A 23,985-nucleotide genomic window follows, 5' to 3' on the forward strand; every position below is an offset into this window, starting at 1 on the left:
ACTGGTAAATATTCTTCGAACATTGGTGGGTAATGATGACACAGGATTATCAGTATAGCTGCGTAAGTGAAAGAATGTGGATAGTAATTCCACACTAAATTCCAACAGACATACTTTGTATGAGTTCACCTTAGTTACTGTACCAACTAACAAACTTTAGGGGAAGCACAGATATTGATACTAAACTCTTCTGCAGGAGTGGTGAACTTTGTAAGCATTTTATAGGTTTAAAGCGTCTCTTGCCAACAGCTGGAAAAGCCTAATTAAATAATAAACCTAATGATTGCATCATGTAGGCAGCAGTACATCTGAATAATCTAAGAAAGCTGCATGTGTAAAAATGTCGACAGGCTTTTATAATTTCCCTTGGTAGGTTGTAGCCAACTCTATCCATCAGATCTACCATGAACTTTACCTTTCTCTTCTTACAATAGCTTCTTTAATGGAGGAGTATTTTTCTATGGTCTTCTCATAAGTAAATTATTAGAATCAGAAGTGCACATGTTTATGGTGGTTCAAACATAAAGCCACAAGACAACTGAAATGACAATGCTGTTTCTGCTAACAGATTTGAGGGTGATAATTAAAGTACTACCAGTTTTAGTTTCAGGGATCAGACACATGCCTCTGCATCTAGGCAGATGATGAGCAGTGCAAGTCATAGCAAAGACTACACATTCCTAGGTAATTCCAATATCAGACCCATAAAACTGTCTTCCCTCACAGAATGTGCAGTATGTTGAGCCCTAATTCCACCCTCTGCCATTCCTACTCTCATCCACATTGATTTAGTTTGCACACTAGCTTTTACTCTATCACAGTTACATAACAACTTGCTGGCTGCAGTCAGTAAATCCTAATAAACCTCCAAATCATTAACCAGACTAATGTCGAGGGTCAAATGAGTAGATTGACTAGTTCATTGCATAGAAATTGTTACTATATACAGATACATAAATATATTAAAATACTGCAACTGTAAATCACTGCAAATAACAAATGCATAATACTTTTAGAGTAAATTACAATATTTAAAAAGCAAAATAAATACTAAGGTGCTCATTTTGTTCACAAACAAATCCTTTACTTACTTTCCACTGCACCTCACCAAGCAACATAGAAAGCTCTCCAGGCCAGGAACACAATACTAAGTCCAATCAGCTTGTTTTAGCCCATATTTTACCAAAGCTTATGAAATTAGGTAGTTACCTATATGCTGGATCCAATAATATTCATCAGATCTCATAGCAACTATTGAAACATGAATGATGTCACCTTGTTTGACCATGAAATTGCACCTAGAGATGCAAATATTTCCACCATAACAGATCTCCAGCAAAGCATTTCATGTAGCCCTGTTTCACAAACAAAAATTCATTTGCTACGTAAATGAATTGAAGGTGTAAAAATATCATTACATATGTCACTGCACATCAACTCAAGCAAACAATTAAGGATCAGTTGATAATTCATCTCACAAATATTTGTACTAATTAGCTGATGAAGCATTCCAGTTCCTAATAATATATAACATGAACTTTTAATTCTTCCAGTGCCTATTCATAGCCTTACATAAACCTATCTGATATACCATAAGTGGTAAAGAATCCACAGTCCATTCGATACCATTTTCAGTAGAAGCTAAACCAGCCTTTAGGAATATTTCCATATTCATAGGTTCATAGGTTTATACTAGGCTATCTGCCCTAAGGCATTTATAAGCCTAGCCCAAATTATATGAAAAAATACTGTGCCCATCAGTTTGTTGTGCCTCTGTCCAGCAGTGACACAGAGATGATTCCCGGGATAAACCTACGATCTCCCATCCACAGGTCAAGATTTCTCTTGAACAGAGCCAGTGAGGTGCTCTGCCTCACATGGATCGGGATTTTATTCCACAGCATAGGGAGTCTGTGAGTGATAAATCTATCCCTCCAGCACGTCCTATTTATATCCGTGCTAAGGTTTAAGTCGCTTGCTCTAGTGGTTTTGGTGGATTTGGATTTTTTGAGGTGGAGCATGTCCATTAATTCCGGGTTGGACATGGCCTTGTATGTCAGGCACATGTCACCTCTGAGCAGATGGTATGCAACTGAATAGAGCTGGAGTTTCTTCAATCTGGCAGCATATGACAGATTTTGGAGTCCCTTTATCCTTTTGGTGAGGAACTTTTGGGGTCTCTCCAATTGCTGCAGATGTCGGGTGAGATACATCCCGAATGGGGCATTGTACTCGATCATTGGTCTGATAAGTGAAGAGTACAGGGGAACAATGACCTCACTAGATCTGGATGTGAATCCCTTCATGATCAAGTGGGCAATGTAGAAGGTCTTTCTAACCACTTTAGCAACGTGAGTGTCAAAAGAAAGGCCACTGTCAACCTGGGTCCCCAGGTCCCTGATAACCTCTTCTGTGCTTAGTGGATTGCCACCTATATGGTAGCTTGGGGTTACCTTGTTTTTCCCGAAGGGTATGACTATACATTTTTGGCTTAACTTCAGGCCATGGCTCTGGCACCAGCTATCTGTTTCCGTGAGTCCCTTCTGAAGGATATCCGTGTCTGATGCACTTTCCACTATGGCACCCAGTTTGCAGTCGTCTGCAAACTTTGTCAGCCAAAGTTCAGTGAAAACATATCTACGTGTGCAGTTTAGAAGAATGACTACAACCTCTGAACACACATCATCATTAACATACAAAATTTCACACACAGCACCTTAGACACCTACAAGTTCCACATTAAGAATAATGACTTGCAACTATTAAAAACTTTAAAATCACTAGATTATACTTTGTATTACTTCAAAGATAAATATGAAATAGTCAACTCTGTAGCCTCAGCTAGGACAGTTAAAATCCAGTGTCATCAAAACATTGGATAACTCTAAAAGTCGCACAGTCAAAAAGCCAGTCATTAGATATTTTTTTCTATAAAACAAGAAATTATTTCAAAACTGTTGATCAGTGTGCCATAAGTAATAATGCTTTCTTGGCAGCAAAACTCATTGATCCTGAAATCCAGAAACCCCCTGTAGAGACATGTAAGCCATTTTATCACCATGGACGTCAACCATCCATAATCCATTACCTTAATACATGCTGTCAGTCATCCAAAATTTATTACCTCAATACACATCCATGAAGAGTATCATTTAGTGGCAGTCGGGACCAAAGGCACAATTTATCTGATTCTTTTTTTCCATTAACTATTTCATTGAATTTGACAGGATTTTCTTCTATGGAATAAATGGATGGTATAGCCCTCCTGCCCATATTATTACATTAAAACTGGGATTTGCAATGTCCAGTACCCTGTATGGGCCTATTTGTTACAACACATGCTAGACCAGTGCTATGGTCATTTCAGGGTTCTGAAACATAAAAAAAAGGTTATTGTGCAGTACAGTCTAACATACTGTAAGTTATTGTAGCCTAAAACACATGCAGAATCCTCTGGAATGGGTGCCAAGAATGTGCTAAATGAAACAGTTCAGTCAACTTACTTTCCTGTCAAATATGGTTACAAAATATTTAAAAATGCTGCCCTGATCCTGGTACTACAACTAAAGCACTACCTATGATTAAAATGGTTCCTACAGGTATTTCTAGGAAGAACTAGTTTGTTCCTGTCTTTAGTTAGGATATCTAAGTCATTTGTTATTGGCCAGGCAGACAAATAGCATTGAAACTTAAATCTAAAATAGCATAAGAATGGAATGTTAGTCCGCAGCGTCTAACAGAGAAAGCCTGGAATGAAAATGTTGCTGTGTACAGAAAAAAGACAAGAATGTCTGCTGCCCTAGAAACTGCTGTAAATCAAAGACTTTTACAACAGATTGTGATGTATGAAGCAGTCAGATACCCTGCCAAATATACCCCTACTGTAAATTGTTACAGCAAGTTTAAACAGTCAGTAGAAAGCAGCCTACAGCTGTAATGTACAGGCTCATATCCAAACTAATATATTTAATTATTTCGAGGTTATGTGTCTGAATATGCTCCATTATACAAATGCTACAGTCCTGTGTCTCTAAAATCAACAATATTTTGTACATCCACTGAGCTGTGCATTGGGATAGATGAGGGGACATAGGGATACAAAGGATTCCAGTTTATTCAGTAGTGCAGCTGGTATCAGAAATGGAGAGATAGTCTAAAGAGCCTGAGTTCAAGTTCTACCTAAGGTATGCACCTTATTTTCAATTAAGTATATATGAACTCCCTAAAATGTGCAATATGATCATGTGTGTTTGTAATAATTAGCTGCTTCCAGGAACTCTGGGTTTGCACAGGAAAAGATTAAGGTGCTTTGAGACCTGCAGAATTCCATTAAATGTAATGACAGCTGTGGGGTCTGAGTTCAAGTCCTAAGTGATGCACGTATTTTTTTCTTTTTTTCTTCATGTTAACCAGATAAGTAAAGTGGTCATCATGAGCTGTCTTCTGCCATGACCTCAGTCACAAAGACAAGCGTAAATGCAATATCTGTTGACTAATTAGTGTAGCCAATTAGCCTAAATGTTTTTGGGAAGGAACTAGTGTAAGTACAGACTGATGAAGAACCCAAAAACTCCATACAGTGACTGAAGATCAGGATCAAATCTCAGTCTTGTGAAGCAAGGTCTTAACCACTGAGCCACTCTGCTACCCCAAAGAAATTTTCGTCCATGTTTGTATGTTTTTCATAATATGCCTACCACATTACAGCATGCTAGGAATCCACAATTACTTTTATAGCCCCTGGGATGCTTGTTAGGAAAGGCAGCAGAGGGACACTGCTGCAGGTGGTTCAGTGATATGTCTAGTAGCATAACTAGGATGTTAGTCTGAAAGGCTTGGGCAATATCATGTCTGTGGTTGTATATGATTTATAGTATCACATAGTACTCTTCTCTATTTACAATTAACAATATTTGTTTAGCCACAAAGTTGTGCATTTCAAAAGTTTCAATGTATAGAAACCACAGGCTTCCAGTTACTTAGGTGAAATAACCAGTTGTGCACGAATAATGGTATTCAGAAGAATGTGAGGTGAAGTCCTAGATGTACGTTTTCAGCTATGTGTGCCTGTGATCCATAAACTGTATAGCACACTTCTGTACTTTTGTAATAGGCAATCATTTGAGTAGCTAATGGGCTGTTCATCAGTTAAGATTGGGAATAGGCAGAGTTACAGTTTGATTCAGGGGCATATCTGGGAGTGGAACAGCAGTGTAAAGGATGTGAGATCAAGTACTAACTGTGGCACTTACATTTTTTCTTAGCTTTAAAAAACTAAGGGTAATACTGCTCAATGCCAGAAGTCTAAACCTCAAGATGCATGCCCTCGAAGCCCTCCTCAGTATGTAGAACATCGATGTCTGTGCTGTGACTAAAACCTGGTTCAAGGCTCCTGAGAGCACCCCAGCACTATCAGGTTATACCTCATATCCCCAAAATCTGGACCGAACCACAAAAGGAGGGAGTATCCATATTCATAAAGGATATCCACACCTCTAGGTTAGCATCGGAGACCATCCAGGTGCAATTAACCATAGGTAAAACTGCCCTACAGTTTGTAGCATGCCACAGACCACCCTCTCAAACTCAGGAAACCCACACAGCCTTTCTGAAGACACTGGAGAGTATGAATGTCTCTCCAAACACCATCATATTGGGTGACTTCAACTACCCAAACATAGACTGGGAACATTACTCAAGCCCCAACACCCTAGCCCAAAGGTTCCTGGAGTTCATAAACTCAAATGCAATGGAACAACTAGTCACCATTCCCACAAGAGGAGAAAATATACTAGACCTGATCATCACAAACATGGGGACAAAATGCTCCACAATGGAAGTATATCCCTCATTGGTGAGATCAGACCATAAATTAATCTCACTGGAGATCCACATCCCGCCCCAACCCCAGCAAAAGACCACAGTGAAGAACTTCTCAAAAGCAAACTTCACACTTCTTAAGACTGGAGTGGTATCCTTCAAGGCCCCGAGCCAGTGGAAACCACAACCCACGCTGCTGAAACCCTTACAAATGCCTTCTACGAGCACCTCTAGGAATGTATGGATCAAGCAATCCCTAATAAAATCAAGACCCTTTCCACCAAAGGCAGGGTCTGGTGGACCCCAGCCATAAACAAACTCTACAACAAGAGGAGAAAGCTACTACATGACAGAGCAAAATCCTAAAAGTGAAGGCATCTCTGATCAATACTAGCAAAAAAATCATCCAAGGCCAACTTTGAGAGAAAAATCGCTAAAGACACAAAAGACAATCATAAGGCCTTCTTTAGCTATGTTAGAAACCTGGGTGGAACCTCCCAGATATGCTCAGAATTAGTCCAAAATGATACAAAAATCACTGAACCCACAGACATTGCCAACATACTGGCAGACAGGTTCAGTGCAAATTTCTCCTCCCTCCCCAAAAGGAGAAATATCTATCCCACCAGAGTCTAGCCTCCCAAACATCTCAGATGCCCAGGTGAGAGCTGCTCTCTCTAAAGCAAAAAACACAGCATCAATGGGACTGACGGTGTCCCTACATGAACTCAATGAGGAACTAAACCCACACATAAGGCTGCTGTTTAATCTTAGCCTTACTACAGGATACATACCCAAAGAATGGCGCAACTGTGGTCCCACTCCACAAAGGCGGTGCTTAAATTACCCCCCATAAGCTTGACGAGCCTTGTCTGCAAAGCTATGGAGAGGATCATAATGGAACTCATAAATAAAGACATTGGGGACCTACAGACACTGGATCAATTTGGCTTTGTCAAGGGCAGATCCTGCCTCTTGAACTTGGTCAACTTTTTCAAAACAGTCACTAAGGCCATTGATGAGGGTAAGGCAGTTCACACAGCCTACCTTGACCACACAATACCCCACTCGGGCATCATAGAAAAGCTCACCAGCTTAGATGTAAACCCATATGTCACAAGATGGGTTGCAAACTGGCTCAAGGACAGAACCCACAGGGTTAGAGTTGCTGGTGCCATGTCAGACTCTAAGCCAGTCACGAGCGGTGTCCCACAGGGCTCAGTCCTGGGCCCCCTCTTGTTTGGCATTTATTTTTCTGAAGTGCAGGCAAACATAGGGGATTGTGACAAAATTTGCAGATGACTGCAAACTGGGCACCATAATTGACACTCCATCAGACACAGACATCCTCCAGAGAGGTCTCATAGAAATGGATGAATGCCAAAAAATGTATATTCCCTTTGGGAAAAACAAGCTAACCCCTAATTACCACATAGGTGGTAATCCATTAAACACGGAAGAAGTTATCAGGAACCTGGGGACCCAAGTTGACAGTAACCTCTCTTTTGACACTCACATTGCCAAAGTGGTTAGTAAGACCTTCTACATTGCCCACCTGATCATGAAGGGATTCACATCCAGATCAGGAGAGGTCATTGTACCCCTGTACTCTTCACTTATCAGACCAATGATTGATTCGAATGTACCTTACCTGACACCTGCAGCGTTGGAAAGACCCCAAAAGTTCCTCACCAAAAGGATAAAGGGGCTCAAACATATGTCATATGCTGCCCGACTGAAGAAACTCCAGCTCTATTCAGTCGCATACCATCTGCTCAGAGGTGATCTGTGCCTGACATACAAGGCCATGTCCAACACGGAATTAATGGACATGCTCCACACACTATGGAACAGAATCCCAGTACATGTGAGTCACTGACTCTGTTCAAGAAAAATCTTGACAAGTGGATGGGAGATGGAATCATCTCTGTGTCACTGCTGGACAGAGGCACAGCAAACTAATGGGTATAGTATTCTCATCCTGGCTAGGCTTATAAATGCCCTAGGGCAGATAGCCTAGTATGAACCTATGAACCTATGAATGTGTCTTCAATACTAAGCGCACTACACTTTAGTGCATGTGTGTTATGTCAGACACTTAACATTACATACTGTGCAGCGCACCTGCTACATTTCAGATTGTTCCTTGGTGAGGATTTCGTGCAATAGTAATAATGTGGAGTTTAATTTCTAAAAGGGAGACCTGTTGTAGTAATGTCTTTTTCCCACAGAAGGATTTTAGTGAAGCAGCTAGAAAGGCCACAGAAGTACCTCACAAAGAGGATTACTGGCCTCAAACAAATGCCCTACACTGACCACCACAAAAAACTCCAGCTTTACTCCGTAGCATATCGCCTACTCCGAGGTGATCTCTGCCTAACATATAAAGCTATGTCAAACCCAGAGCTGTTGGACATGCTACACCTAAAGAAATCCCAATTCCTCCAAGCTACATGCTCTAGGGACCTAAACCTTGTCACCACAATAAACAGGGCATGCTGGAGGGATAGATTCCTGTCCCAGAGACTTCCCATAATCTGGAACAGGCTACCCATCTATGTCAAGCAAAGTTCTTCATTAGCACTCTTCAAGAAAAATCTTGATGAGTGGATGGAAAATAGGAAATTCACCCCCGGGATCACTTCTGTGTCTCTGCTGGATAGTGGCACAGGAAAATAACTTTCTTGGGTGGCGTAAGCTATGGTACCTTGCTGGCTAGGCTTATGTAGGCCCTTGGGCCGATAGCCTATTACCTACCTATAAACCTATAAGTAATATGCAACAAAATAGCCCTATGAGCAAGAATATCAAGTCTGCCAGTCAGTTTGTTGTTATACATTGTAAATATGTCAACAAATGCAACATGATTGTGGAATGGAAACTTACACTGTTGAGAAACTGAGAAACCTATAACACTGAATGCTGAAAAATGCTTTTTTCTGAGATTGATCATATGTAAACATCCAGCCGACCATTTACTAAACCAACTGTCCTGATATGGGTCACTGTCTTAGCAAGCTGATTAAGCTAGAATAGAATTTCCTTTCTACATGAGTCTCCCACCATTCCTATGTGCTCCACAAGTACTCTCAGGCAAGCTGAGAGATGCAGTCCCTCCCTTCCCTCCATTTTGTCCTGGGTATGTCTCATCCTATTCATTGTTAGGCACGCCTGTTACACCACCTGTGAGAGGAGCCTAGGGGACTGCCCAAATCACACCAACTGACTCTTCTCAGTCTGTGGAATAAGTGGCTGCACTCAAAGATCCTCCTCAATTGCAGAGTTCCTGACTTAGTCACTTTGAATGATTCCCAGCTACCATGTGATGGAACATTATTTCTGTCATTTATTTACAGCACCTCATATTTTTGTCCACTAACCAAAGATCATTGCTTTAGCTGAAGATAGGAGTATAAAAAGGTGGCTAAACTGACAGTGTCATCCTATAGCCTGGTGTTCAGTTTAGCAGCACAGTCCATCACAATGCACACAGTACTGTCACAGCTAAATTCATCCATTGGTCAGTCTCCTGATCCCTTTGACAATCATTTGTGAACAAGACCTCAGCATAACAATTCCTCCACTTGATATAGTTGCTCTAATCTGACCAGCAGAAGGCAATCCACTCATGCAGCACAGTACCATGACCTCTAATTTAGAGATGCCGATTTTCTTTCTAGCCACTATACATCAGCAATGACCCACTCTAATGTACACTAGATTTCACAGTTGCTTCAGACTAGGAGGCTACATTATCTGCAAGCAACCAAGATGCAGTCCTTACATCTTTCAACTGGATAATTTTCAGACCGTGCTTGTAACTTGATATTCTGCCTATGAAAAAAGCAAACAAAGAGTGGATACACCCTCAGCAGAGTTCTGTACCTGACTTAAATGTATATTACTTAATGTAGAAAATCTGTACACTACTCTCCCCCCTCAAGTACGGAGGATAGATGATGTACAGCAGTGACAAATATGGTTGCATCTGCAAATCACTTTTCAGTGAAACATGGATAATTAAGCCTAATCAGTAAAATAGGCTGTGACAAAAGGAAATACTGCCAGCCCAGCTAGCTGGAATTTTGTAAATAATTATATGTTATTTGTGAATATTAATATGATTTATATAGAAGTGTGACAGAGGGAGATACTGCCAGAACAGCTGTATGGAATTTTGTAAATGGTTATGTGTCATTTGTGAATATCAACGTGATTCATATGCTTGTGTTGCAAATGTATTAGAACTGTATGTCATATAATGTGGTTTGTACAGACGTGTGCTGAAGAGATATGTTGTAGAGTACCCAGCTTAAAGATGTATCCACAGTGTACCCTAATGGAAAAGAACAGAAATGTATATAAACTATTGTAACTGTGTAAATGTATATATTGCAAAACTTCAGAAAAATAGTTGAAATTAAATTATTTTATAACTGTGCTGTAAAAACATGGTTTCAGAGCAACAGGAGACATAATGTCTAGAACGAGAAGTTTTTTGTATTGTCTTTAAATGTGGAGGAATGTAAATTATTTTACAACTTCCACCATTTGCCTTAGATGTAAGAGAAGTCCTTGTTTATTTATTTTCACAGAGAGATCTAAAGCTGCCAGCTGCAGAGGGGGTTTTCACCTAGGATAGCCAGATGACAAGAAGTGATGTCATGCTGCAAGTATCCCAGCAGCAATGTTTGTGATATTAATTTAAGAACTCTCTGAGAGAGGTAGTGCATTTTGTATTTTGTCTTTGACCTGACAGTATCAGCTGGAAAACCCACTAACCACATCTGTCATGCCTTCCTATGAGTAAGTAAGTCTAGAGCACAGTAATTTCTCTTAGATACAGTTAGGAATATAGTGAAGTATAGGTTAGATGTTTTCTTTATTTATCTGAGACTGTCATGTAATGTTGTTTTAAATATTTCCTGTGATTTTGAACTCTGAAGTAACTGTGATTGTTTACTGATTATTTTCTTATTCTTTTATTATTTATTATTAAATATATTTAAACCTTTCAAGTGTGGCTAGTCTGTGCAGAGATATTTAAGCTCTTAGAGTCCTTGCATATCTATTTGGTGACACTGTGGAGGCCACTGCTAATAGCCTTTCTCTTGGTCAAACTACCATTTGTATTAACAGAGGCATTGCACAGTAAGATTGGACACCCTTTGTTAAGGGCCTTAAAGTAGCTGATAAGGAGGGGCTGGCGGCAGTCCTAACTACCTTATAGTCTGGACAAAAGGAGGCATAGCTAGTAAACTTATGCCAGCCTTTCCCATGTGTGTGTGTGTATGTATGTGTTTGTGTATAAATCAAATCTCAAAGAGTGTGTGTGTCAGCTAGTTGGGCAGGGACACGAAGCACTGGTTGGACAGAGAGGGTGCTGGAGGTCTTGGCTTGGCCACTCAGCTGAGATTTCAACTCTATAGCTGTGCCAGTGGGGAGTCTTATTGGGGATCTGGAGAAAGAGGGAAAAACAGTCCCAGACTGACTGTGATTTCTGTGTGCTCTTTAAGGGAACTTGCACTTTATTGTGTGTGTATACTTGTCATCCTCCCAGTGTGTACATCCCCCACTCTATCCAGTGGTAAGGACTGAGGCTCCTTGACTATTGGGCCAGTGGTGGAGCATCACATGGGCATTACCAGAAATCTTTTTTTTAATAATAGGGAAAAACAGCTATGCCACTCATGCAAGGTGTTTTACCCCCTGCACTGATGAAACTAATATAACTAACACAAGGCCACACAGATTTTGGCAAGTTAAAAACTGCTACTGATCACCCACTTGAGTGAAAGCATTGAGTTATATGGATTTTGATAAAAAATGAGTCTCAAACATCTAGAAAACTGCAGCAGTCCTGAGGCTTTATACTTTTGTAGTACCACTCGTAACACATTCAAAAATGCATGATCAATTGTCTTCTCCAGGGTCACAAAATACATGTAGAGACTGCTAACCATGATTTTAAACATGTTTATTCATTTCCATTATCACAGTAGCTTTCCCCAACTACTTTATTAGTGTGTTTGCTACTTTCCATTTGAGTTCATGTAATTTCTTTGTTTATTTCTTTCATTTTTGTACAAAATTCACAATCACTGTATTACCCAAGTCCCAACTTAATTACGATATTATCTACCAGGTGACTCAAAAGTGTTTACCTAGCACCAGCTTAGAATAAAATCCAAGGCATTTGGTTCATTAATTAACTTTCTGAACAGTGCCACTTGTCCATTACAACCACTTTCTGCTTGATCATTGAGCAATACTGGTGACTGCCCTCTGGAGCAGACTGTGTTATGCAAACAGTTACACTGTCTAACTCTAGTACAGTATACCTCAAGTATCCAAAAGAAAAATGAAGCAATATGTGGCTTACATTTTCAGAATGGTCACACATTACTCATTAAGACTACTGGGAATGACAATAAATTCACAATACTTGCTTGTATGTGAATATGATATGATATGTCCTTCTGTTGCTCTTCAGTTTTAGTGTTTAAGTCAAGTTGCGCACATTTAAAATGTTTTATTAACAATAGTACATGTCCGTTAATATGCTAGATTTAAGCTTTCATTTTTGTACCATTTGCTATACCTCTAGTCCTAAATATGTAATGCTTCATTTATTCCTCAGTCGACACTTTTCCTCACCCCCCTTCTCCCAGCCTTACTGTTGCTATCTTCATTCGTTGGCGCACCAAACTAGTGTGTGTGCAGTGCATGCCTAAAACTGTTCTAGTACATTCACCATCACCCTATCAGAGTTCTCCATCAGCAGAATGCAGTTTTTAGTGAACATATAACAGTAAGCCTTAACTTCACCTCCTCTAGTTATTTTTATTGTCTCCTTTTCTTCCTGACTAGCACCTAACTCTGATGAACAGGTTCAGTGACAGAGGGCATCTATGCCTACTGCTTCCTTGGTAGCCTTCCCATTCACCATCAATTCATTCTATTATTTTGGTCTGGATTGTATTCTGTGGACCTGGTTTTGACCAACCTTGTGTGCTTTGTAAGATAAATTATAATAAGGTATAGCTAACTTCTTTAAGTGTTGCATTATTTGTGCTTGATGTTATAATGGTGCTGTATAGTAAAACTGTGTACATTGTCTGAATGATGTACCAGTATTATGAGTATTATACATTCAGCCAAAGAATTTACCACTTCGAAGCAGAATGTTTTATTGTTTCTTCATAGTTTCCTTTGTATTATTTTGATGATAATCTTGAAGTCAGCAAATGTAAACAATATGTCGTTTGTTACACTTCAACACCAGGCAATTAGCTCCTCTTTGAAATGGCTTGTAGCTTTGCAAGTTATCCAGCTGGTATGGTCAACGTTGTTTGACTTACCGACACCCACATACAATGATTCATTTGTTATATTACATCTAAATACTGTCTCATTATGTATTATTCCCTTTCATATTTGTCCTAATGCACTTTTTTTCTAGAAGATTCTCTTACTATTTAATAAATTTAATATATGCACATTTTCAATTTATGCAAATAGTTTTGTATAAATTATATTTATCTTTGTAGTTTTATTGTGCTCCTTCAAATGAGCAAATTGGATAATTATTCAAATGCATAATCTTTATTTATGCTTTTAGACTTTTTTAGGTTAAAAATAGCTCTGTTGCGTGTTTAGTTGAATACTTTATTTTAAAAATGTGTTGTCCATTCTTTCCTTAATAGAGATGTTGTTAGATGAGTTAAACTCATCCTCAAATAATAGATAACAAAATCAGTTCAATAACAGAGGAATGTCATATTTAATATGGTATGCCTCCTTTAAATTGGGGCTAGTGGAAGCTAGTCACTCACAACCAGCATACCCATTCACCCTTCCAGTGAGTCCAGTGGAAAGGGGGAGGTGTAAATCTGTTGATTGTTTTAATGACTCACCCAATCACAATAGTGAAAAACATATTATTCCCTCTCAATCTATCTAAGGTTGCTGTCACCCTTCAAAATAAAATTATCTTATCATCCCATGTAAGCTAGTCTTAACACCGAAAAGCTTCTCACACTATTTAGTGCCCCTTTTACAGTTTGAAAATGCTAGTTTGCACATTAAGAGCCTTACTGAGACTCCGTTTTCTCCTCTGAAACTGCTTCTTAGAGTATTTATTTATTTAGTTATCCGTCTATCTCTCCATTTATCTATCCATCCATCCTTTGTTAATTGTATTTGTCTCACTAGGCTAGCAGCCTTTTTTCATTGAAGACCTAAGACAGTGTCAATACAACCAGGAGAAATTCGGCCAGGGCATCTGGAAACCTCCCTAACTGTTTTAAATGGGTGTCTTGGAATCTTTTATATCCACATGAACTACTAGTACCATCTCAAACTGATGGCACCTTGATTTATCATCTTACCTGAAGGATGAAACACTCATTGGAGTGCAGCTCCTCCCTAATTCTGCTCTGTAGTGTCAGCAATCTAATCACTTGGAGTGGGAATAGAACCCACAGCCTTCTGGTCTTGCAGCACCAGAGGTGTGTGTGTGTGTGTTGATCCATTGATATTATTTGATACAGTATGTGATTGTGCATTGTCTTTTTGTCTTGTTTTGCTTTGAAAAGACAATGCATGAGGTTGTACAATACAGCTCTCCTGACTTTCTGACCAGGCCTGATACTTAAGATACTTGAGAGACCCTGATTAAAAAAAGTGTATTTATGTACCAAGGTTAAAATGATGTCCGAATTTGTGACTACTGAAATTGATATTGCTTTGAATTTCAAAAGTGCAATTATTGCATCCAGCACTGACAAAACTAATTTACCAGTTCACATATCCATTGTTCACATTTGTGACTGGCAATTCCTTCAGTCCTAAAAATGCCATCTAAAGCAGAATTGCTATATAGCCATAGTTTGGAAAATAGAGTGTTGCAAGATAACATTAGTGAAGACTATAGCATACCTTGATGTTTACAGTGAATTGGGACATCATCATTTTATTTATATTCTTAAAAATGTAGTGTGTAACACTTCAGGATTTATTTGATATACTGCTCAAAGCAGTTCTTTATACAATATTCTTGCATTTGCATGGTTGTTAATTTAGGGACGATTTAAGAGGAAGTATCTTTTTAAGTGTTTCATCTAACAACAATAACTTGAAGAAAAGCAGTCACCTGGTGTTTTATTTGTGAACAAGTTCAAGATCTGCACAGAGAGAACAAAGCGATTTAAACTCATGGGTTTCTTTGAAAATGAAAGCTATTGTATAGTAATAATTATATAGTGGCAATACAAATTAAAGAGCACTGACTAAGGAGTCACATACAAAGAGATAGTTCTGTACAATAACATTTTTTAATGTCTAGATTAACCCTGAAAATAAAAGCATAATTGTTAGAAATGGCACATTACATAATAGCAGTACTATACCTCAGGGTTATTTCTCATTGTGCAGCAACATCTCTCATGGGTGGTGAAGATAGTCACCTTTATCTTTTGACTTTTCTCAACCCAGATGTAATACTGCTACACAATGACAAACGCCTACCTTGCCTCATTGCTTAAATCTCAGCTGAATTAATACAGGTACTAAAGACTGCTATCGCAGAGAATAACATCATGAAGACGCAATAAAACTTTTTCTAGGTTATACAATGGACATCAGTAAGGTCATATTACTTTAGCTTTAGCTAATAAAACTGCTAGTTGATTTCTTACAAATAAAAAGAACAACCTTTCTAAAAAGTAGAAGGCAATAAGAGCTAATGCTTATAGCAATTTTAGTTCTCAGTTTGAATTGGATAATAGAATAATATACTATAGAAAATGGGCTGCATAACTGGATTGTATGAAATCTGAAAAAAATAGTGTTGAAGTATATGTGTTTAAGGGGTCTAGGTGTTTAAAGCAAATGTCATCCCATGAAATCCAAGATGAGAAATACAATGGGGGGTGGGACAGTACTTCAAACACCACATAAACAATCAGGTTGATAAAAATGTACATAAAAGCAACATAATAAAAAACTGTTTTAATGTGGGGCAGAGACTTATACTACTCCAGGTAAGGGATTATTCCATTGTATCCTCTAGCTTATTATAATCAGCTCTAAGGTTATTGCAACTTAAGGGATGGGGCATTTGTATTAGTGTAGCTACCAGCACCAGTGTAAATAAAAAGAAGACCTTGTATATATGGTAAAAAGATATCTATGATACAATAGTCATTGAATGAAAACGATCGTGTGCACAAAAATCACCATCAGTAAAAACAGCATTCAAACCAGCCAGATCACATCAATAAGAAATGAAGATGAAGCTATAGATTTGCGCAATCTGATTGTAAGACTGTTGCTTTGCAGAAAACTCAGCTGCCTATAAAACAGTGTTATGCATAAGGCTTCAGAACTCTTTTCTACTTCTCTTCTGAGGTGTTTATGTGCAAGTGCTAGTTAAAATGTTTACCTCATATTGATCAACTTGACTACATTAATGACTCATAAATGAAGAAAGATTCAATAAAACCATGTGCTGAACCTCTGCAGAATGAAATATACAAAGATACTTCAGGAAGAGTTGCCTCTAGGTTCATAGCTTTAAAATGTTTCTGTTTGCCAGCAGTTATATTTATGTGGCTTTATTTCTGTTGATCCTAGCAACTGTCGATTTATAAATACAATAATAATATCTATGAGATTTCATTTAAATAATTATTTTATGGATAATATTAGAATATAGATTTGAAGAAGCAGTTTTTAATTGTCTAATGCATGGGGGGTTTGATGGGTTAATATGTTAAAACTTAATGGATGTATTTAAATGCCTTTGATGTAAGCTGTTTTGTCAAAACGCAAGATAAAACTTTTCATTTTGCTAGTTAGCAGTGGTTCTTTACATACAAAACCTCCCCACTAATGCAAACACACAGATACATACACATAAGCAAACACACACCCTCCTCACCAGATCACATTCACAGACACAGTCACCCATTCACCCAAACACACACACACACACACACACACACGCACGCACATACACACACACACACACACACACACACACACACACACACACACACACACACGCACGCACATACACACACACACACACACGATATGTTGTATGGTTTTCTGAAAATTAGTAGTGTTTTCACTACAAATTGCTTATGCTGGTTTGTGAGTATATTTTCTCCAGAGTGTCAAAGTGTTCTATATTAATATATTTTAATTCAGGATTCTTCTACATATGAGACATCCAGAACTTTAAACATCAAAAGCACTGTTTTAACCACTTTCTTCTTCTAAGTGTAACCACTATGATGATGATGATGATGATACTACCACTATTACTACTAAGAATAATAATAATAATAAAAGAAGCAAAATGTGCATCAGCATATTCTTCCATACAAGAATGTTCAAGTCTGATAAGACATATTCTGGAAAACTCTCTAAATGTTTATGGCACAATTAAAATGTGTTGAATACTTTTTTGCCTTAAATGCTGTTAAAATTACCTTCTGGATCTGTAGTTAATGTTTTGTTCTCTTCATACACAATAACTTGATAATTAGAATTGTGATGAAAGTATTTATATACAATTTATGATTTTGTGCTAAAATTTCAAGTATCATATGATTTGTAATATACAAATAATATTCAATATCTGTCTCTAAAATTACAGTCACCCTTTATAGCATCACCAGGATCCAGAAAGATCCTCACAACTCACATAAATTGCCTATCACAGGTAAGCCAGTTCACATGATAGTGGGAAAATGGAATTGAGAGACAGTTGTGGATGCAACAAGAAAGACCCCATTATCATCTCATTAGCATATCTTTGAATCTGAATATAGCTAATGATACGGTAGTGTTGTCAGACTTGATAACAGAAGTGTTTTTCCTGGTGGCCCATGCATAGTGTTGGCAAAGACACCCCCATATATACGCGCACACACACACACACACACACACACACACACACACACACACACACACACACACACACACACAGATTCATAGGTTCATAGGTAGGTATTAAGCTATTGGCCCTAGGGCCTATATAAACCTAGCCAAAAAGGTACCCTGGCTTTTGTCACCCAAGAAAATTATTTTCCTGTGCCCCTGTCGAGCAGAGCCATAGAGGTGATCCCCAGGGTGAATTTCCTATTTCCCATCCAGTCATCAAGATTTTTCTTGAAGAGTGCTAATGAGGAGCTTTGTTTGATATAGATAGATAGTTTGTTCCAGAGTATGAGAAGTCTCTGGGATAGAAATCTATTCCTCCAGCATGTTCTGTTTATTGTAGTGACAAGGTTTAGGTCCCTAGAGCGTGTAGCTTGGAGGGATTAGGATTTCTTTAAGTGGAGCATGTCCAACAGCTCTGGGTTTGACATAGCTTTGTATGTTACACACAGGCACTAGTCCACGTAGCTCGAACAGAGTACTGCACACCAATGGCAACTTTTCCAATATTTTATTAATCCAACTTTTGACAACAACGACAATGCAGGCAAACTGGTTAAGCGCTTTCATCTGATTACTACAGACTTCTTCAGAACCAATAAAATACACATGACAAGCTTAATTTATACCAGAATTTGGCGCCAAAACACTTATGGTTACTAAAAAATGATGACCCTATCAAATTAAATTAACTAATATTTATAAATTAAGTGTACATATATATACTTGGATATAATATCTATGAGTATATTATTATTCATCTTAGATTAAATTACTATATAATAAATATGTGCTTAAAATCACTACTACCTAAAATTATTTTGTTCTAAATGTAAAAAGTTGATAATAAAAACTTATCAATGTCTATCAATGTTATCAAGACCTGATTGTATACAAGATGGTAAACAATGAATGTATACAACAATGAAAGTATATATATATATACAATCCAACCTAATTGGTTGACCAATGTATATACTATAAAACCTTCTATCACAATACATTATACAAAAAACCTACTGTTCTCAATTCATCATTAAAAAAGGTTTTAAACTGATATATTCATTTATGCCAGGATATGTTGTGGCGTCCAAAATTATCTGCCACTTACTTTCCAATAAACTAAGGTATGCTTTCCAATTACCCATATCCAATGACATCTCAACTTTATCTATAATGGCAAACTTAAATGTGTGTTTTTTCCCTTGATCTATAACATGTTTACTGAGGGCATTTTTTGTATCGCCCTTATCCATTTTGTAAGTATGTTCATAGATACGTGTTTTTAACCTCCTTTCGGTCTTTCCTACATAATATACTGAACAACAGGTACATGTAGCAAGGTACACCACCCTCTGTGTATTACAATTCCCTACTAAACATCTGCAATTACTTTTAATACTATTATGTAAATAAATCTTCTTGTTTTCATTTATGTATTTACACTGTCGACATGATCCACATTTGCCAGTACCCTTTTTATAGTTATTGATATCTTTTTTATCTTTTTTATATGCTCCACTTTCTAATATCTTCTTAATATTTTTTGATGTTTTCAATACACAAACTGGGTGATTACCTACAATTGGACCAATCTTCTCAGTACTGGTAAATAATTCCCAATGTTTGCGTAAAATCTCTTTAACCAAATTGGTATATGCATTGAACATTATAACACATACCTTCCTATTCTCAAATTTTTCCACTTCCTTATTGTTAGTTCTTACTTTCCCTAGAAGTGGGGGATATTTAGTACCCCATTGATTTTTGACATATTCAACAACATCATCTAGCAATCTTTTTGGATATTCACGGTCTACAAACATCTTATATATGTGGTTTAATTCATTCACCATATCTTCCCTTGTAGATGACATCCGGGCGGCATGTATACACTGTCCCTTAACAACATTTTTGAAAATGTGTGGTGGGTGGTTGCTACCAAATTGGATGTAATCATTTGAGAATGTAGGCTTCCTATACAATTTGGAAGAAAAAACACCTTCTCCTTTACTGATGTAGGTGTCTAAATATGGGATACCTTCCTTATCCATTTGATATGTAAATTGCAAAAAATCAGTTGTACTGTTGATATACGTAATGAATAGGGGTATAATGTCACTAGGTCCATTCCATACAATAAATAAATCATCCAAGAACCTGGAGTAAAGAGATATGTATTTGTAAAATTCACTGGGAAATAAAAAAGTGTGTTCCCACTCAAGCATAACCAGATTATAGCAACCCCTCTGGTTTGCCTGAAGAATTCTCCTTGGTGTTGGATGTAATTGTGATCTAAAATGAGTCCCATCATGTCAACAATGAGATTAACCTTCCCCCAACTTAGACCAGAGAATTTCCGCATACTATTACTGAAATAGTCTAAACCAATTGTGTTTGGGATACATGAAAACAAGTCTTTAACGTCAATTGTGATGAAGGTTATATCTTCCCCCCAAATTGTTTGTGGCCTTTAATCGTGTTTGTGAGGTATTTTTGTGGCCTTTCCAGTTGTTGTAGATGTCTTGTGAGGTACATTCCAAAAGGGGTGCTGTACTCTATAATGGGTCGAATGAGTGATGAATAGAGGGGAACAATGACCTCTTTTTTCCAGGATGAGAAGCCTTTTCTGATGAGGTGTGCCACGTAGAAGGATTTCCTGACTACTGTGGCGATGTGATTATCAAAGGAGAGACTACTGTCCACCTGTGTCCCAAGGTCTCTTATCACACTTTCAGTGTTAAGTAGACTACCATGTATGTGGTAGCTCATGGGAACAGAGTTTTTACCAAAGGGGATGACAATGCACTTTTTGGCATTGAGCTTGAGACCATGGCTTTGACACCAGGCATCTGTCTCAGTGAGCCACACACACACACACACACACACACACACACACACACACACACACACACACATACATTCATCCAATTTCATTCATACTTCTACAGACATAGGCACAAACTCATATATACTAACATATTCCCATCCCCAAAATCTTCACTGCCCTTACCTGAACCACAACTGCTTCCATAGGGCTGAATGAGTGATTTAAGTATTTTGATGGTGTTCACTTTTTCCAGATGAAGTTTACACAGCTGAGCAATTCTCTGAATCCTTCAGCAGTATAAATTATAAGTCACTTGATAGAACTATATAAAGTAAATACCTGTTTCCCTCATAGTAATAACATGTATTTGATAGAAATATATACATATAATTTGATAGAACTGTTTTCCTTCAAAGTAACAGATGTTTGGTAATCATAATAACAGTATGATATTTTTGGAAAAAGCATGTGACATAACATCTGCAAGTGCAGAAAAGAAATATCCATTGGCTTAACAGAATGTGCTTGTGTGGAACAAAAAGTATTATACTTCTGAATGTTTTTGTTACAAATGGCATTAACAATAGTCTTGTTGAAATATCCTAAACAGTTGAATACACACAGATATTGAAGTGAAAAGGGAAATGGCTAACACAACAGGAAAACTTTACAGATACACTATCAATGAAAAAACATTTTGGCCTGCTGAGGACTGGTTTTCTCTGGACTGAGATAAGGATGCAGACAAAGAAGGCTTCAGTACAGGAACAGAATGCTTTCAAAGACAATGTTTCAAAACTATAAAAGTGATTGTAAAAGACTTTTTGGTGGACATTTAATCTGAGTCAGCTGAGGAAGTACAGTTCAACTGACAGTGATCTGTGCTATAAAGAAAATGTAATAAATCTCACAGTAGTGTTTGGTCAGCTTGTTTCAATAAACTCTTAAGCATATGAATATACAGTTAGTTTGTGTATCTGCTGTTAATTTCAATTTAACATCACTGGCATTTCCAATGGGAGGACATGGCTATTTAGCATTAGTAGCATTTCCAGATTGCTGCATTAGTGTGAAGCTCTGCCAGCAAGACTTCCATCTGTACCAAGGCTCCTGATAGCAGGAAACCTCAACATTAGGGCAGTCTAAGAACTAGAAAGGCATACTATGAGTGGGAAAATGACTGTGTTAAGGTTTCCCACTCACAGCAAGCCTTTATGAATCCCATGGCATGTCATGAATATCACATCTGTTATTTCATTTTTGTTCACAAAACAGTTGTTTTTAACCTTCAGATCATATTTTGCATTTCCTCTGAAGATTCCCTGAAGGCCAGCATCTACACTGCTTAGATATGAAAGTACTGGACCATTTCATGTTTCCTTTTGAATGAGTTTGTTGTCCACTACCAGCTATTTATCTGATTCTGTATAGAACACAACCAATAGATTTGTAGTAATTGGTTCTTAAAGCCTTCCTAAATGCCAATTTTGATGATCCATCAGCATTCTGATGTTATTTAGTCACCTTGTATTCAATGGCATAGAAATTTACTCCAAGAAAAAGTAACCAAAAGCTGCAGTTATGTAACGATTCATTACAGACATGTTCTTTCTTGGGTTAAAAGGATATGGTAGCTGACATGCCATTGACACTGTGAAATCCTTCCTGTACAAGAACTGAATGAACTTTTTCCTTACATAGGGTACTGTCTTCTCTACAACTGGGGCATAATTATGTTTAACTTTTGTCACTGACCTTATAAAAAACCTGATGGAACTTCCTGCTCAGTCTGAAAATGTATGCAACAGAACATTGCTTTTTCCATATGGCAAAACATCACATGAAAATCCAAAAGGCAAGGAAGGGACAACATGAGCTCTGACCTTGTCCACTGTTATCTTCTTTACCAACAAGGCTTGTTTCCATCTTTCCATCCATTTCACACAACTGTGCTGTATAATAATGCATTCAGTGGATGCAGAAGTACTGCGTAATTTGGTACATTTTTATAGTAGCAAGTTACCAGTTCAAAGTGCCACTTCAATTATAATATGTTCTGAGGCATGGCTGAATTTAACACAGCCTATATAATATGTTCTGAGGCATGGGTTAATTTAACATAGCTTATATAATATGTTCTGAGGTGTGGGTGAATTTAGCGCAGCCTTTATAATATGTTCTGAGGCATGGATGAATTTAACACAGCCTATATAATATGTTCTGAGGCATGGGTTAATTTAACATAGCTTATATAATATGTTCTGAGGTGTGGGTGAATTTAGCGCAGCCTTTATAATATGTTCTGAGGCATGGATGAATTTAACACAGCCTATATAATATGTTCAGAGGCATGGGCGAACTTAACAAAGCCTATATCAAATGTTTTGTGCAGACCTTCTTGTTAGTGACATATTCACAATGAGAAAGTTAATCTAACACTCAATTTTACCTCGGTTATGCCAAGCTTCTGATTTCTTAGCCTGTGTAGGATCAGTCATAGAGTATTCAGATGACTTTCCTCATCTCTACCTGCTCTTGGAATAGTACCTGGGTAAAAATGTGCACTGAGAATCCCCTGCAGTACTTCATCCATTTATATATGTCACGTGGCTGGTTCATATGTTGTGCCTAAAACAAGGCTGTTATGCTTAAACAAATTTTAGTGCAAACAGTAAATTGCTTTCTGGTTCAGTTCCCATATGGGTACTTTTTGAGTTCTACATCTCAACTATCTGTCAGAGAGGGTCTTTTAGTGGCCTCCTGTTTCATTCCATATCCCATAGAAATGTTGTCAGGCAAAGTGGCAACCCTTAGAATTGCGCATATGTGTGTGTAGGACTTGAGGTTAGCATTCTGTTCTTGTTTCAGCTGACCTTCATGCCTCTCAATGTCTTCATTCCATCAACAAAAAACATGGTTTGCATCTGCTAAACATTTGCGGCAGTTCTTCTGCTGTGACTTTCTTACCTTCGGTTTGTAAAGGCATATGTAGTGCCTTAACAGAAAACCTGTTGTATTAATTTATATACCCATTCCCTTCCAAAAAATTGGGTCCACCTCATTTACATACATAAAAATCTTCCATATGTATTTTTCTGTTCTATCTCATAGTTACCGTCACCTTACCTCCAAAAAAGTTACTTATAAACATATATATATTTATTTGTTTAACATTTGTTGACTGGGAAAGCCTGACTAGGACAGACCTATTTTCAGCGGAAGCCCAGGGAGAAATGCTCCAAATGCATGTCTTTAGAATGTAGGAAGAAACCAGAGTACCCAGAGAATATATACTCAACAAGAGAAAGAATAGAAAACTGTACTTTTATATCCATTTCTTTTGTTATACATTTGTTAACCAAGCAAGCCCACTGGATACAAGTGAC

Source organism: Protopterus annectens, chromosome 7.part0 (assembly GCF_019279795.1).
Source record: "Protopterus annectens isolate FY-2018-M chromosome 7.part0, PAN1.0, whole genome shotgun sequence".
Taxonomy (NCBI): domain Eukaryota; kingdom Metazoa; phylum Chordata; order Ceratodontiformes; family Protopteridae; genus Protopterus; species Protopterus annectens.